The sequence below is a fragment of the Melanaphis sacchari genome, unplaced genomic scaffold (genome assembly GCF_002803265.2).
Source record: "Melanaphis sacchari strain LSU unplaced genomic scaffold, SCAv2.0 Contig12_pilon_pilon, whole genome shotgun sequence".
NCBI lineage: Eukaryota > Metazoa > Arthropoda > Insecta > Hemiptera > Aphididae > Melanaphis > Melanaphis sacchari.
The window spans coordinates 4,084,102-4,102,515 of record NW_020270527.1 but is presented as its reverse complement, the minus strand read 5'-3'; the positions used below and the strand labels follow the sequence as shown (position 1 = coordinate 4,102,515).

Genomic DNA, 18,414 nt, shown 5'->3' with positions numbered 1-18,414 from the left:
AAACCAATTTTACAATTCGTTTTAAATATTTAGAACAACCGATGAACTTTTCGGTCTTGGGTTTCGGGCTAGAATTATAAGCAGATATACTTTGAACTTTCATATCGTGTCAAATGAAAATGCGTAATAATCACATCGTTTTACTAATGCACGCGATGTAGAAAGGCGTCTGTGTGTGAGTGTGTGTGTGTGTTCATGTTATATGAGTCAAACGATATCGTACAAACAAATTCACGCATTTTTTGTATTATCAATGAAATTTGAAACACAATATGTATATAAAAAAAAAATTTGTAGTCGGTTATAATTAAATTTTTTTCTCAGTGGGTCACAATTCTATTTTTTTCTTTTAATGTACGTTTATAATTTATACTGGAAATGTTAACCCTAATATTGATTGTACCAATCCTCAAAATTTATAAGCATAAAAAGTCTAGTTACAAGCATATTGACGTATTTCACAGAAAATGTATTTTATTACCAAGAAAGTTGAATTATATTCAAATATTCACAATTTTAGTATCTATTTATATCCTATACAATTTTAATTTTTATAATTAAACAATGTAACTTTTGTTTTATGCATTGATATTTATTTATTTTATTATAACATATTGTTTAGATGTTTAAAATGTTTAGTTTTGACCTAACCGTAATAAAATTCGATTGTTGTTAATATGTAAATTTAATTAAATTTTAAGAAGGTGTAAAATTTAATAATAATAATGATTTATAATATTTAATAATACTCAAAAATAACGAATAAACTGCGATAGTAATTATGCATTCAAAACACACATTCCAAAACTTATTATGAAGTACCTATTATCAATCTTGAGTTCTTAATATGTCAACAAGATCATAATTCTGATAATAAATTAAACTTGAAATAATATGTCGAAGACCTAGGTAATACATTTAGCGAAATTTACAGGATACACATACAGATAAGCTTTTATATTATAATCGTTTAAGTTATGTTTGAAATACAGTTTTCATAATTGCAGCAAATATAATACAACTGTTTTACAGTGACAATAGAGTAAATGGTTAAACCACTATTAGGATGAGGTCATTATATATATATATGTAATAAAATACTATTTAAAACATTATATAGTCGTTAGTTTTATTAATTGAGGTAAAAAAAATAAATATATATGTTTAGACAAAGCCTACACTTTTTTTTTTTTTTTGTAGAACACGACTAAGGTTTTAATTAATATTCTCCAAATTATTCAATGGGTAATTAAATTTTATTTTAGTTGAATACTTACATATAATTTATGTAAATAAATACTTTTTTTGTTTACTTTACTATTATCTACAAAACTCAATTTAGTTAATAAATTCAATTTTCATAAAAATATTTACAAACAAATGTTTTTGTAATCTGTGTTTTGTAAAATTGGTTAACATCAAAGTAGTGGTTAGTTTATGTAGTAATATACTATAGCTTACTCAAAAATGTTTTAAGTTTATTTTATATTAAAGAAAAATTTGTTAAATACAAATAATTTTTATTTACAAAGGAGACCTTTAATTTCATTGAATTAACAATAAGTGTTTTATTTCATAAAAATTAATCTTAACAGAAATCTTTTTTTTTTTTTGATAAAATATTCTGATAAGTTGATAATTGTTATACGATACATATATTGTAATTTATTTTTTTGAAATAAATATTAAGGAACTTTGAAAATAATAATTATAATACGCTTTAAGAGTTCAAAATCTTGTTTCTATTTTATGCCGTAAGATATTATTTTGCTTTTAGGATAATTTCATCAAGTTGGAAAATGAAATACTAAAATATGCACAAAAGCATAATACTGCGTGGATTATAGTAGCTGCTGGGTATTTTTATACTGCTGAATAAATTTATAAATTTAATGTAGACAGGGTATACGTCTTAATTTGATCACGTACGTCTAACGAAAACCACACATTTAAAGTTTTACAATATTAATATAATTTTTTAATAATTTTTATGAGCATAATATCAATGTATCCCAGAATATAACAATATTTAATAACTACGATTAATCAGTTAAGGTATAGGACAGTTACAATCCAACAGAAACGATGATTCGCTTTCATAAGATCTAAGTTATATGGCTAGTGAAACAGAAACTACAAATCATTCAATTAAATTTTTGCGTGTGAATGTTGTAATTTAATGTATTGCTTATGAGTATTATCATTTATTCATTATGCAAATAACACAATAATACATAATGTTAAGCATTATTAACCATGCTATTGACTCATAAATAATAATACCCTATATGAAAAAAAAGAAAGAAAAAAGAAAAAAAAGAACAAACAAATATAATAAATATAAAGTGTTAAATTAGATAAATCGTTTGGCGTTTAACAATAAGTAAATAATATTATACCCTCCATCATATTACAATAATTTATTTTATTTTGAAGCAAAATAATGTATTTGTTTTGCCTATACAATACGCCGTGTAACACATGGTAATAAATAATAATACGCAAAATAAATATAAAAAAAAATAATACATCATACTTAACCATCCTACAGAAAACAGTGTTTCGCCATCCGGTAATTGGCGATTTTCCCTTTTATGTCACTTGCATTATCTTCGTTATAGAGTAGTGTGTTATTATTAGGGCTTAGAAGTTATAAGAGCTAAAAGGGTAAAATATGCACGAATATATTACAAAATATGTATCAAAAATTATGTTAAAAATACAAAAAAAATATTCTGAATTCCAAAAAAAAAAAAAAAATAAATAAAATAATAATATACATACAAACTGTTTATAACTGAAAACAATTTATATTTGGTTGGCGTTTTGACATCTTATTGAGCTGAAAATATTATTAAAAATATTTTTTCAGTATTTTCAAAATTACAATAAATACCTTTATTGAACATTTTGAGTTTTATTTTTACTATTAATTGAAATATACTGCAGATTAAGAAAGAAAAAACATTTTTTTTTTTTTTTAGAAAAATATAAAATCAATGAAATATGCACTTTTTTAACTAAAATTGATAAAATATACAAAATATGTATTTTCAATTTTCAATTTTTTACTCCAGATTTCTAGCTTGGTTTGCTATAAATTGAAAGCATACAGATCAATATGCAACATCTACAACTTTCTAGTCTTAGTTATTATTATTCATTTAAATTTTTGTATAATCAATGACAATTAATTGTGCTTGTATACTTTTACTATAATTGATTATTATCGGAGATAAGTTTTCTATAAAATATGTTTTATTAGACGTTTTTATGATATGGTAAATTAATTAAAAAATAAATGGTATAAATTTATTTAATCAAATACAAATAATATAACAGTTTAATTGAATTTTTCATAAAGAAATTGTACAAAGATCGTACAAAATATAAATTGAATGTAATAATAATTGATTTACTCAAATACAATCTTTAATTTTTCTAGTTTAAAGTAAAACAGATGATTGGTGAACGAATAGAAAGTTTTCTATATGTATATTTACTTAAAAATTAAGTACATTTGATAAAAGTGAAATCAGTATTTTTTATTTAATCAATATATATTTTAATGTTCAATAAAAATAAAAATAAAATTATCCACGTTATAACATTGTGTGACATTATAACACTGTCAAAGTTCAAAATTTTCTATGACACAAGTTTTAAATATTTAAAAATTGTATTCAATATTTTAGTAAAGCCAAAAACATGAAAATTACCATGTAGACACGATAGCCAATATTAGCCATAATTTAAACTTATATGAATAATTAAAAAGAGCATTAGCGATATAAACAAAAAAATTAAAAAAGAATAATAATAAAAAGAATACCTGTAAATGAATAATTAGTTATTAAAAAACTTGAATTAAAAATCATTATTTCATTAAATTCTAATACTTGTATTACGCATTTATCAAACAAATTATTCAGGAAGTTAACAATATTTTTTAAATTATTGCTTATTTGTCAAGATATGTATACGATTTCAGAAATATAATACAGTATACTGTATTATAATACATAGGACGATTCTGATTGTAAATTATAATTTTATTTGCTACTCACGTAGAAAACTCATTTTTTTTTTTACTATCTTCAAGTATAATCAGTCATACTCTAAACACAATACTTTATGACTAAATTTACTTTTTTACATTTATTATATAATCATTATGTCATATTTTCTCTATTACTATTCTTTTGCATAAATGTACTTAAACATTTTAAACTCATTAAAAATAAATACATATTATTGACTTATGTTGATAATTAATGATTGGTGTTTTAAATTAAAATAAAATTGATATTTAATATAAAATTGTTTAGTATAGAAATATCTATGCAAATGTTAAATTTTAACATTCTAATAAACGTTTTACTAACGAAATTTTCGTTAATGATACTTAATACATAAGGATATGTGTTGATAAAATATTTTTACTAATTTAATATACAAAATGTACAAACAATTTTTTTTCAGTATATATTATATTTATTTACCGTTATTTTGTATAGTTCTTATTACTTGGTACATATTTATTTTTAATTACATTAAATTATATTAAAAGGCTAGATATGGTACAGTGACGAGGATTAAATCAAATAATATAGCATAACGATATTGTGTAATTTGTACCTATCACAAAAATAACTCCTTTACCTCAACTCACTAACGAAATTATTACTAGTTGTTATACTATTATATAACTTATAATAAAAAGCCATAAAACTATAGATTTAAAAAATGTATTTTGAGTGAAACTTCATCGAACCATACAGATAGACATAAAAGAACATTAGTATATTTTTCATAATACTCTTAGAACAGTAGATCACGGTCAAGATAGTATTTACTAAAATTAGATCTACGCTTATTTAATGCCACGTTTTAAACAGTGTAAGTAATATTTATTTAAAAGTAAAAATGGATAGCATACTATAATTTATTTTTTGTTATAACATATTTATTCAAGGAAAATATTTACTGTTGAATATAATGTAAACATTTGTATTCATAACAAAAAAAATATAATTTTAAGTAAAATATAAGAAAAGAAAACCAATACTTGAATAACTCTTCAGAAATGTACAAAAGGCATTGGTCACATAATTTAATAGCCATCTGTGGTATCATTTTCATCCCATTATTTTCTATTTATTGGAAACAGTTTGGGATATTCGCCGTATGTCAAATAATAATGATAATAAATCATATAATTAAAGTAAAATTATACAAACCTCAAATGGGCAACACTACGGATGTGGCAGCTCAGATAAAAATGCAATTATTTTGTTGTATGGGAGAATAGTGTTTTATTTTTACTGAGTGTAATAATGATTGTCAATATACCAGTATCATTAAATTTTTATTTTGAATAATAATAATAATACTGTGACAGTTTATCGATAAAGTTTACTTATTCGATTAACCAGCCTTTGCTGAACTTTTCAGTACTCGGTGAAAAAAAAATAGTACTTTAATCAATGCTATTATGATTTTAACGATAGGAACGTTCTCTCGCCAATATTTTAAGACATAGCTTCTGTTAAAATTTTGAAAATTTAGAGTTTTTATTTATTTACTATACAATTATACTTAAAAATTCTCCTCATTTTTAAGTCCAATATAGTTAGAATTATAAAATGACACATTTGAAACCAGTGTTTAGTCAACTAGTTGATACTTGATGACTACTGAGGATGAAATTCATAAAATAAATTTAATCAAAACTTTTTTTGTACAGAAACATTTCTTCAGAGAGAATAAAAAATACACTGTTAATAATGCAGTCTATTACGGTTAATTTTGCAGGATATTTTATTTATTGCAAAATACGAATTTTTCATACTATTTTTGATGACCGACGTTGCACTTCTGAGCCGCTGAAGATGTTATGCTCCTAGAAGCTAACAGACTCGCGGTATTAATTTAATTGTTTTGTGCAGTTACATGCTGTCCGCCTACATAATGCAGTTTATACATTTATATCAAATATACTTTTAAGCGAACAATGATATTATAATTGTCAGTTGTCATTAATTCCGTTCATCCGACCATCTCTGAAAAACCCTTCTCTTCCAAATACGTGACTAAACGGCACATATTATTATGATAAATTATAATTATTATTATACTTGAACCCTTTGCATAATACTCACACCGTAAAGTTGACGGGGAAATTAATTATTCATCGACAAGTATGGGATATAATATATACCTATTGACTATACCGTTATATCCGCCACATACATGAAAGACTGGTGGCGTGTGCGGCTATGGAACATGTTTTTGTTAGCCATAAATTAGGACATCAATAATAGTAATAATAACAATATCTGAATTCAACAATATGAAAATATTATCATAATATTATTACTAACTACATTATTATTATTTATTACTAAATCGATTTTTTTAAGTAATTAAATATTGTAATGAATCACTGATCGTCATACTATACCAGAGATCTTTTTCACGTCGATGACCCATTGCACTTGACTTATACATACTATCATAATATGAAAACCAAGGATATTATGAGACCATGTTAAGTGTTCAGATTTAAATTTAGATACTCTATGTTTCTTTATTAAGATATCCCATAACAAGCATAATATTTTATTCATGTAATTATTAAATTTGGCAATTGGTCTCTTACAATAATAGTGATGTTCTATTTTAAAAACGACTATTTGGATACTTATTTTATTTTAGTCACAAAAAGGTTCTTATATGTGCGTGTTAAAAAATATTAATATCACTATTTTTAAAAAATATTATTATTTTTATTTTTAAACTCAAATTAATCAATAACTTATAATTTAGTTCTAAAAATGAAAAACTAAAGATATTAATAGTATGATTTAATATTGCGTAACACTGTTGTATAATAAATATATATTTTTTTATTTAAAGTAGAAAAAAATACTTTTCTATAAATCGTATAAATGTATTGTCACGTATTTTTTTTTTCAATAAATATATTTTTCAACTGTTTCACTTTCCTTATCAATACCTACATTTTTTTTATTACTTCTCTATATTATAAATGGTTTATTTCTACGCCCGTTGAAATTGTCCACAAACAATTTGACTTTAACGTTACCAATTCAACTATTTTAGTTTTACACCATGTTTGTAAACATTATAACAATAATTAAAATATGTGATGTATAAAATAATGTCAGAAGTAAAATAATAAAAAAAAAAAGTACTTCAAATGATAAAGGGTAATCGTGTCATTTAAGCGATTTAAATATAAATTAATAAATAAATTGGTATTGCCGTAAGCTGCAATCAAAAATTATATTTGTGATCTACTCAACCTAATCGCATATTATACATATACATATCTAAACTAATTATAAAACTTATTGTGTTTAATGTAACAAAGATTACTAGCCACCGTATAATTGTGTAAAATTCCACTGTAATTTAAATTATCGTATTTTATAGTCAATGTAATTTTTTAAATATTTAGAACAACTTTGGGCTCGTATTTATAGGCGTTTGAATTTTTTATCGTAGAGCTGCAAGTGCTGTAATTAAACGAGCAATCCTCATTTGTGTTTATGTGACATATTATGGTCTTGTTGACAGTGCCACGCGAAAACTACACTGTACCAACCAGGACTATTTACTAAGCACACTTATCGTCGTCTGTGATCTTACGCGTGACATTTCCCGGTTGCGTCTGTTATCGGTTATTATTCAGTGTTCCGATTATGCGCTGCCGTGTGGTTGGAACACCACCCTGCCACTTAGTTCGTTCTTTAATTAAATAAGAGCACAATTCTTGTTTAATTAGCAATAAAACACAGTTTGTATCAATAACTCAATATATCTGTGTTCTTTCATATCGGTAAAACCGTTTGATTTTGTTACGCGTGGAACATATTATATTCTACCATAATTGTTTATCATTATCTCCTATATTACGCGCCTAATGCGTGTAATCAAGAAATAAGTATTCGATTGAACAAGTTTGTATACGTTGTGCTTTATTGAAATCAAATACTTGGCCGGTCAAATGGCGCTACCTATTATTTCTGCATTATCCCATCGTGCAGAACCGTTCAGAGGGCTGTAGCCCTTTCGTATAACTCCCGACGTCATAGTGTAACCTTTACAGCGTTTTAGAAATTGATCGGCTTCAATAAGCCTACTGACTGTGTTCGGTAACTCGTGTATCGATAATAGTACAATGGCCAAGAAACACGGCACAGGACGTAGTCTATAGAATAATGGTAATATATTAGTTTAAACTTTGAAGCAAAAGAAATTATTATGTGAACGGCATGACTTACATATTCAGATATACCTTGAGTGGTGCGGATAACCTCGTATGGTCAAGTCATTATCTTAGGTCATTAAAATTTTTAAAAATAAAAAAAATCATAATTTGGTTAAAATAATAATGTAATATTTTTCACGATAAAGGAAGGGTAATTATTTATAAATTACTATGCATATTATAGTAATCAAAATTCAAGGCAATATTACAATTGATTAAAATTTTTTTGCTTGAATAATTTGATAAATATTTGGTTTTTATGTTAGTGCTTACCTATATTAGGAGTTTTTCTTAAAGCACCTGAAGTTTCAAATGTAATTTCATGTTATTGATGTCCAAATATTTAAAATGAATATTATCACAGACCTTTAAATAAGACACTAAAAATAATAAATGTATAAGGTTGGTGAATTAAAATAAAATACACACGATAAAAATGTGAATTGTAATTTGTGTGATTTCAGTATGAAAATCGGCATTCATTGTACATTAACTCAATTATAAAGAGTATTGTATATGCGAAAAATAATTGAAAACAACTTTTAAAACTTTTCATACTTAAATTTAAAATTAGTTCAATATTTTTATCTAGTAAATCATTAATAAGTTATGGTATCTCATGATATTTTTCGTCAAATTTATTTTTAATGTACTTACCTAGTACTTATTATCTAGATTTTATAAATTTAAGTTTATAGAAATTATACATTTATATTTTGTAATTAAATTATTTAAAAACGTTTAGAAAAAAAAAAAAACGTAAGATATTGTAATGTTTATAGTATTTTCGTAAATACACTTATATATTAAAAAATTAAGTCTTATTTTTAATTTTTAGCTTTTTTTAGTTAAAATCTACCTATTTACGAAAGAAAAATACTTTTAATTAAATTATTAACATTCAAAAATCTCATACTATAAGTTTTTAATTATATTTATACACACATGTATATTTTATGACAGTTATATCTCATATATATATATATAATTAATACTACCCCTTCAAAAATCAAATAATAATTTTACATATATCACCAATTCATTACCATTATTTATGCACCACTAGTATTGAGGACATAATCAAATAAATGTATTAGATAATTATTTAAATACAATTAAAATGCCCTTACATTTCCATTGTCTATAGTTAGGAAATTAATTTATATTATACAGCTATTAATTGCATCTTACATAAATAACAATTTATATAGATTGGTTTAAATTCTCTCTATAACGGCTGAGTATGAAATATCTAACAAAATAAAAAATATAAAAAAATTGAGTACAAAAACCATGAAAATTAAAGGAAATAAAACATTAGATTTTATTAAATATAAATACAGCATTTTGAAACCTTAAATAAATCAAATTGAAAATTTTTTTACCTAACTTAACATATAGATTATATAAAGTAAATCATGAAAAAAATAAATATATTTTTAAGTACGATTCGTTTAGAACATAACATGTATATGGTTTTTGTTATATGAATTGTAATTTTAAATAGTTTCAATAAAAATAAATAAATAGATTTAAAAAATATAATAGGTAAACAAATAATTAACAAACAGTAAAACCTAAAAATATTTCTGGCTATTGAGTCTTAAAATCTTAATTAAAAAATATAGATTAAAATAACTGTTTATATCTAAACAAATTTAAATTCGTTGTTCATGAGGATATTTATAAATTTTATTTTAAAATAATCTATTTTTAAATTTAAATTACAATACACTTTTTTGTGATAAAAATTGTTTTAGACTTTTAAAGTGATAAAATGTATACATAATTCTAGATTTAATAATATCCAACAGATAAAACAATCTATTATAAATACTTATTATAATACATGTATAACAATTTATATTATTTAATAAAAAATGAACATTTTGTTATGTTTTATAAATAATGTAAGCAATATAACGAAACACAACATAATATTCTGTTAATATGAAACTAAGTTCAAATATGAATAAGTAAATTGGTTTAGAAAAAATATTAAGTTAACATGAAAAACTTATGAATAATTTATTTTTTCATCTCAGTACATTTTTTTTCAGATGTCGTCCCATCAAAAATGTAAATGGTAGAAAACATATACTTTCGAAATTTTATTCAATACCAAATCAATAAAAAATGTACAAATTGCAGGTGCTATTTCATTAATTGTACGTAATATGTTCATTACTTATCAAAGTCATCAGTATTTTTTCTAACTTAAGGTGTATTATTTTTTTATTTTTACACAAGGTTTTTATTTGTTTTTTTGTCCTTACAATACGTTTGTAGTTTGAAAAAAATCTTAAATGCGTAAGTTTAATTTATAAAATGTACATTGTACACTGTATAATATCAGGTAGATAGGTACATTAAAAAGTGTTATTATATATATGTGTGTATATACATATATATTATACGTTACAAAGAAAATTTAAAAAAAATGTAAATAATTTCTGCCTATGAAACTAAGAGGTATATTATTATATTCAAAACAGTTAATATTTCCTACTAAAATAAAATATTTATGAAATAATATGAAGTTTATTTTTATTTAGAATATGTTTTTAAAATACATTTTATACATTCGATTAAAAAATGGGCTTATTCACCATACTTATTCAATCATTACATTATATTGAATTTTACTACATGTCAACATACCTATAAATTATAAATTGAAAATCTTTAAATATATTTTCTGATAACGAGTATAAATAGCAAAAGATATGATCAAACAACATCAATTTATAAGATTTCGTTTGTTATAACTTACAATTATAAATAACTATAACGTTAAAAATCAATGATTAAATGGAGTTTTGATCATGATTAAAGCATTAACCAGTGAAAATCACTTTAAATACTCACTAAACAATAAATATAATCGTGTGTTATAGTGATAGTGTACATAGTAACTTACACACACACACACACACACACACACATACTTATATATATATATTGTAAGTTGTAACCCACACAAATTAATGACATATTATAATACCCGATAATACCCGATTATAGTGGATCCGCAAGGACATTTCTATAACAAAATAATAGGCCAGTTTGTTGTTTTATGTCTGTAAATCACGGTTTAATCAAATAACGAACAGCATTATTATTGTGGCTGCATAACTAACAGTTGTTCGTGTCAGGAATAGAACTGACGAAAACCTAGTAGAACGGTTTAATGTACTCCTATCACGGAATGTGATTGTTGAACTCAATATTTTCGGAAACAGAAAAAAAATTAATTTCCTTCCATCTAGCTGTTATACAATTGTATTGGTGTAAAATAAATGATTACATGTTCGACATGCATATCGCATTTCGTTTGAAAAAATAAAATGAAGTTGATATACAAAAAATATTTGTAGCGTATTAGATTAAGCAAAATAAAACAAAATAAATGGTAACTAATGAATTTAAATAATTCAAGAAAGTATAAAATACCTTAAAAAAAAATTAGATGAAAATTTCAATCGAATTGACAGATTATTTATTTATTTATTTATTTATTATTTTATTAACAATTTGAACCAAAACGATCCACTAGTATTTTGTCATAATATTATATTAAATTCAAATCAGAAGGTTGTGTTCAAATTTTTTATGAAGAATTATTTTTTATTTTTATTTGTTACTTACATTTCATGACAAAATAACATGAAAGTTGAAAACGAACTATGGATTAGATTTGGACACAGGTCATATAGAAGGCATAACGTCTTAATTTATTATATTATATTTAGTCTTCGTCTTAATTTTTCTTTATTTTTTAGAAGTTTACCAGAATTTTTAGTGCCATATATTCGAAAAATTTTTAAGAAACTTAAGTGAACGTTAATTCTATTCAAAAATAAAACGAAAATACTTATTAACTTACAATGCTTTATTTAGTTTTTATTATAAAAACTGACCAAATCAATTGATGTAATTGTTTATTTTGCACAGAAATTCAATAGATCTATCTATTGGTTTGTTTGCTAAGACGTAAAAAAACTAAACGTTTAAAATTGAATGACATGTTTCCCTGTAATATAATCTAAAATGCATATAATTAGATATTTTAGATCCTGAAGCAATGAAAGTGTTAAATTTACAATATTTGTTTTTTTTTTTCATTACTTTTTGGATACTATAGTAAAAATGTATCAATCTTCAACTTTGAGAATAATTAAAACAATAATAATAATAAAAATATTATAATAAAATTTAAAATCAAAATATTTTTTTGAAAAATATGATTTTATTGTTTCTTTTTTATTAAATTTCAAAAATATTATTTGTGGGTACTCAAATATTTAACGTATACTATTAATTTTTATATACATAATTGCATTTTGAAATTCAATGTCTTCGACTTTTCGGCAACAATTTATTCAAGCTTCCACGTTACTATATCTATATATTATATTATATAAAAATTAATTATGTTTTAATAGCAACATAATTCATAAATATAATATCATAAAATATATATTACTCGGCAAAATAGCTGACAGAGCGTCTACACACAAAAACGTTTTTCATTAACGATATTTTATCATTGAATTCAATTTAACCAATATACTCTACAGTGACTTAATCTTCGATGATGAGGCACACTTGGCATATATTTCACATCAAAGTGGTAATCTACTTTTCTCCTTTTTTAATGTCGATACTATTTGTATAATTCAAATGATAGAATCAGATTAATAATTTTTTTTTTTCTTTTACATAAATAAACTAAATACATTTACTTTTTTTATAAATACTTACTATCCAATATTTTTTATCTGTTCAACTTGCATTTGATAAACTTCAGTTGATAGTTGGGAGGAACAATGTTTAAAAAATGACGGGGTTAATTTAAAATTAAGTATTTTTTAAATGTGGTCATCGGCTTTAATATAAGATAATTAAAAAGAAAACCATTATTTTCAAGAAAACGAAATTAATTTTGTGCAATTGCGTGGAAAAGAATCTTAGTATTACATAGGTAAGGTTTACATCTACTATCTCGAGTGAAAATTAATGATCATAAATATGGCCGTAACTTTAAAGACTAAATGTCTAGAGACTAAAGAAAAATATTTTATTGAGTTTTATTAGTCTTCTTTCTGGGTTAATTGGTTTTGAGGTAAAAATTTAATGATGACTCAATATACTGAGACATATAACTATATGTCTTTTAAATTTATAATTTAAAAATGTATTACACATTTAATAGTTACATAATTTATTTTCTTCCATATTATTAATATATACCTATTATTATAAATTATAACCTTAATTAATATTCCAGGTCGTGATTGATATTTAAATACATGCATGTATTCGTATCTAATGCATATATACATTAATACATCATACATTTATTTATTAAGAATTAAAGCCAGTGGTGTATTTCCAAATTTTTTTTTTTGGAGGGGGCGAATTATTGTCGAAAAAAAAAATGTAAAATCAATGTAATTTCAGTATATAAGTACTCCATATATTTATTTACAGCTAGTGTCGGCAATAAAGTAAACCGTTTATGAATATTCCTATAGATTTTATATTTAAATTATACATTTTATACCCCGGCATGTATGAAGCACCTAAATATTATCGTTTAATACTATAATATTCAAGAGTATATTAGATAAACGAATAATGATAGGTATCTCTAAAAAATGGCACATAACGTGTTAAATATATTTATTTATAATACTGCAATAATATATGAGTGCTTTGAATCTTAAGTTTAAATAAATGAACACGTTGCTAAAGAAAAAGAGAGAAAGAAAAAATTTTTTTTTTTGTAAAATCGATGAGTTTGAGGTTTATTTTGTTATTAATACATAACACAGATACGTAGCAAACGGTATGTTATGGATTAAATTTACAACAAACTTTTATAATATTTTGTATGCCATTCAAGTTATAATTTAATATAGTTATATTTTGTAAAAGCTAAAAAAAAACTTATTTATTTTGAAACAGTCAATTTACAATATTATTACAAAAATGCTGACGTATATTACCGTCAATAGATTTTTATTATATTGGAAAAACAATAATCAGTGAGACATGATTGATTAACAAATGAACAATATTAAATAATTAAATTAATATAAAATAATAAAATATGTTTAAATAAAAAATATTATAAAATTTTACATCTCAAATAATAAAAAAAGGTTAAATACAGATTATACTAATATTTAAATGTATATAAATATATATAATATACACGCATATTTTTTATGGTTAAAACTTTAAAAGTATAAATATTTTATCACGGTTCATTGGTTTTCTGACTCAAATTTTGAAAATTTGACATCAAAAAGTACTTACTGAATAATATGTACTTAACCTAACCTACATATCTCACTTTTATTGATTAATATCATGTTAAGAATTAAAATTATTTTCAATAATGTGTATAGACAAAATATGTATATTTTACACGATATGCATATAATATAATATTATGAAGTATTTAAATAGTTATTAAAGTTTGTTATTAATTCAGAAATTTGTAGCAATAATTGAAATATATATAAATCAAGAAAAATAAAACAATAATTGGTATAATTAACCTCCAATTATTGGGAAATATCTTGTACTATTCATCTGAAATGTATTAGAAATTGAAAATGTCTCACCCTTCTGAAATTACCGAGATAAATTTTTTTGGAGAAATGTTTTTACTTCATAATATAATTCCCAATTTTTTACAAATAGAACTATAATATTAAGCAATAATAACCCAGAATATAGATGATATTATGATAACGCATTAATGAGATTTTTAAAATCGAAATTGGGCTCTATTTTGTATAATCAAATGATAATTAATTAAACATCAATATTATAAATTTTTCATTTATATATTATATAATCAATAAAATGTGGACCATTCCATCTAACAATGAATAAGTGAAAAAAAAATAACTTGAAAACGAAATGGTCTATAAAAAACCATTACTTACAGTACTTACACACTAACACTCAACTATGTAGATAACACAACATCGAAAAAATAATGGTAACTAAACAGCATAGTATTCCGAAATCGTAAAAAAGTTGAAAACAAAATAACTTCAAGAATTTATGTAATTAACTATAATATGCTAATAGTTATTCAAACAATAGTCAATTTACAAAATAGGTATAACCGATACTCTTAGTTAACTTTTATTAATTAATTATAAATTAATTTACTAACACACATCGTTAATACATTTTGAACTATAATCTATCTATGGCCTTTTTTCTTCACTATATTGTTAATAACGATACATTTTAATATATATTATATTATATTATTAGATACTAAATGCCTTTCATTTATATGTTTGAATACATTTTAAAAGTTCTAAGAATAGTTTTAGATCTATTTCCACAGGACGCAAACACTAAAATATTATGTTTTCGTCTTCTATAAAAAAATATACCGTTTAAAGTGCATACATCTACAAAAAAAAATCATTTTTAATGATTAAATAAAGATTAAATAATATTAAATTTAGAAATTAATAGAATTTTATATCATTATCATGCTGAAGTAGTTATGTATAATAAATATTATCGTTTCCGACATACATTTTACCATTTAAGTTTAATAAATATTTTTATATTATGTAGCTATATCCTATAATGGTAATATTACTTTAAATCTTTCTTCAATTAATTAGAATATCATTCTCATATCCATAACATTTTATATTTTCATTTAATTTGTAGGTAAACACATACAATTTATAATTTTTGTTTATTATTCTAATTTTTTTTTTTTTTTTTATAAGTATATAGCACAGATATTTTTTGGTTTATTTCGTTAGAAAATGCAATTTTTTCATTTTTATATTCGTCGAGAAATGTAAAATACATTTTTTATTTCGATGATATAATTAACAATAAATAATAATAAACTCACATTGATAGCTACCGTGTTAAAAACAATTGAATTTAAAAATTAAATTCAACGATGAAATGCGTGCGATGGATAAAAAGCCGTTTTTTATTACAACCTTTCTCGGCAAAACATACTATGTATAACGGTGGACGTTGGACGCACACACGCATAATATATAACCGATCCAACATAGACTGTTTACATACAATGAAAATAATAATTGAAAATATTAATTATTAAGCATCTTATCATCGTTGTCCAACGACGATGACGCGATCAAAATAACTAAAAATGAACAATTTATATACAATAGTTTATACAATATTATATTTAATTTTTAGCATCAACCTATGTCCACCTGATGAGGGAAAATTATCTTAAAAAATTATGTATCCAAATTATTTATATATTTTCTGTACGTTTAGATATGCTAATTTGTATTGGATTTAACTATATTATCATCTTTTTTTTTGGATTTTTATGTTTCAGTTTCAAAGCAGTTTTAATCAAAGACATTTAATCGCTATTGACGTACATTCTGGTATTTGCATTCATATTCATCATGTTCAATTCATAAGACTATTGCCATCTACCAATACAAAATGAGAGGTATGTGTGTACGTCAAGAATAATTATTTACATTTACAAATTACATTATCCACAACACTGTTATTACTTTACTCCTTTTTATCCTCAGCCATTGTAACGAGATAAAAAGTGACATGTCTCCAATATGTCATCACGTGTCTCTTGTACTCTGGTAACTTTTATTATTATTTAACGTTACTTGGGCAAAAAAAAAAAATAGTAAAAAACAAGAGGTGTGCGAAAAAAAGTAGCTAACAATCATGTCACTGCCTGTACAACCCGCAGACCGGAACAAAAAAAAAAAATATTATTATTACTTCGTCATTTTTGTCAACAGCAGCGTATTTATCATGCCACGACCTTTTTAAAAAACATAATACCTTTACCACATTTATTTATGCGGCATGAACCTACGTTTACTTTCAGTGTATACATATTATATATTAATATATTATAAATAGGAATACTTTAATGTATGTGCATCATGTGAAAGTGTCTGCCATATCATGTTTATAATGTCGACAGCTATTGCATCGGTCTTATAAGGAAGTGTTAACGCAAACATTATACTATTATCTTGGCTGCTTTGATGGTTCTACGATAAAATATTCTACTTTTAATTGATGTTTAGATTAGTTGTGAGGTTGAAAAATGAAAGTAAAACTAATTGACTTTTAGTGAAAAAAATCATAAAAGACTTACGTTAATTTAAAATCTAGGATTACTTACCTTCAGACTGACTATCATTAGATCGGTATCGTTGTTTGTCGTAGTAACTAGATTTTGGTAATATTTATAGTCTAAATATAAGTGCACTTAGCATCATAAATGTATGTGTTGTACACCATTAATACTTACATTTTTTTTTACTGAAATAAATTATATACTTAATGCCGTGTCTTAAATAAATATGCTTATATGAATCTATAACAATATTCATTCCACATACATGTATTTATTGTCACACGTTAATCGGTAAAATTATATAACTATTTGTTTACGTTTATATTCATTATTAGTTATTACTGAGTATTCTAATGAATTTCATTGTTTAATATATACAGTATGTACATAATATATACATCTATTGTTATATTGTAGCTACCTTAGCACACAACGGTTTTGTCGATCTACAATATTCGCTATCCAATCGAATGATAAAATTTATAAAAACATATATATTTTAAATGTTAATTATTCCATATTCCAAATATTTCAAGAAATAATATAATTTTATATCGTATATTAAGGAATTCGCTGTTTTTTTATTAAACATTTTATATTTAAAATATTCAATTTTATTGATAAAAATATAACAAAGCATAAAATATGTCAGATCAATATGATACTGTTTATAATGATTTTTCTTAGCAAAACAGACTGAATAAAATTATGATATTATTTATTATATGTAATATGTAGAGAGTGATATACAAAAGCTTCAATTATTAGTAAACTGATTATTGGTTTAATATTAAAAACATATATTAACATTTTATTGATTGTATCAAACCCTCTTGAAATCTTTTATCACAAACTTCCTAAAAAAAAAAAAAATGCTTTAATAATACCTATAGGTGTAATATATATTTAATATATTTATTATTTAAATACCTATTTAGGTAATAGGGTTAAGTAATTT

At 23.3% G+C, this 18,414-nt stretch overlaps 1 protein-coding gene across 1 annotated transcript in view; it reads left to right on the top strand.

The window, feature by feature from the left end:
- LOC112591167 overlaps positions 1 to 18,414 on the top strand; it is a 147,910-nt gene that overhangs the window by 22,612 nt on the left and 106,884 nt on the right. Inside the window, exon 2 of the mRNA XM_025334882.1 lies at positions 16,674 to 16,793. The gene's annotated coding sequence lies outside the window, so the exon portion shown is untranslated. The remainder of the gene's footprint in view (positions 1 to 16,673; positions 16,794 to 18,414) is intronic.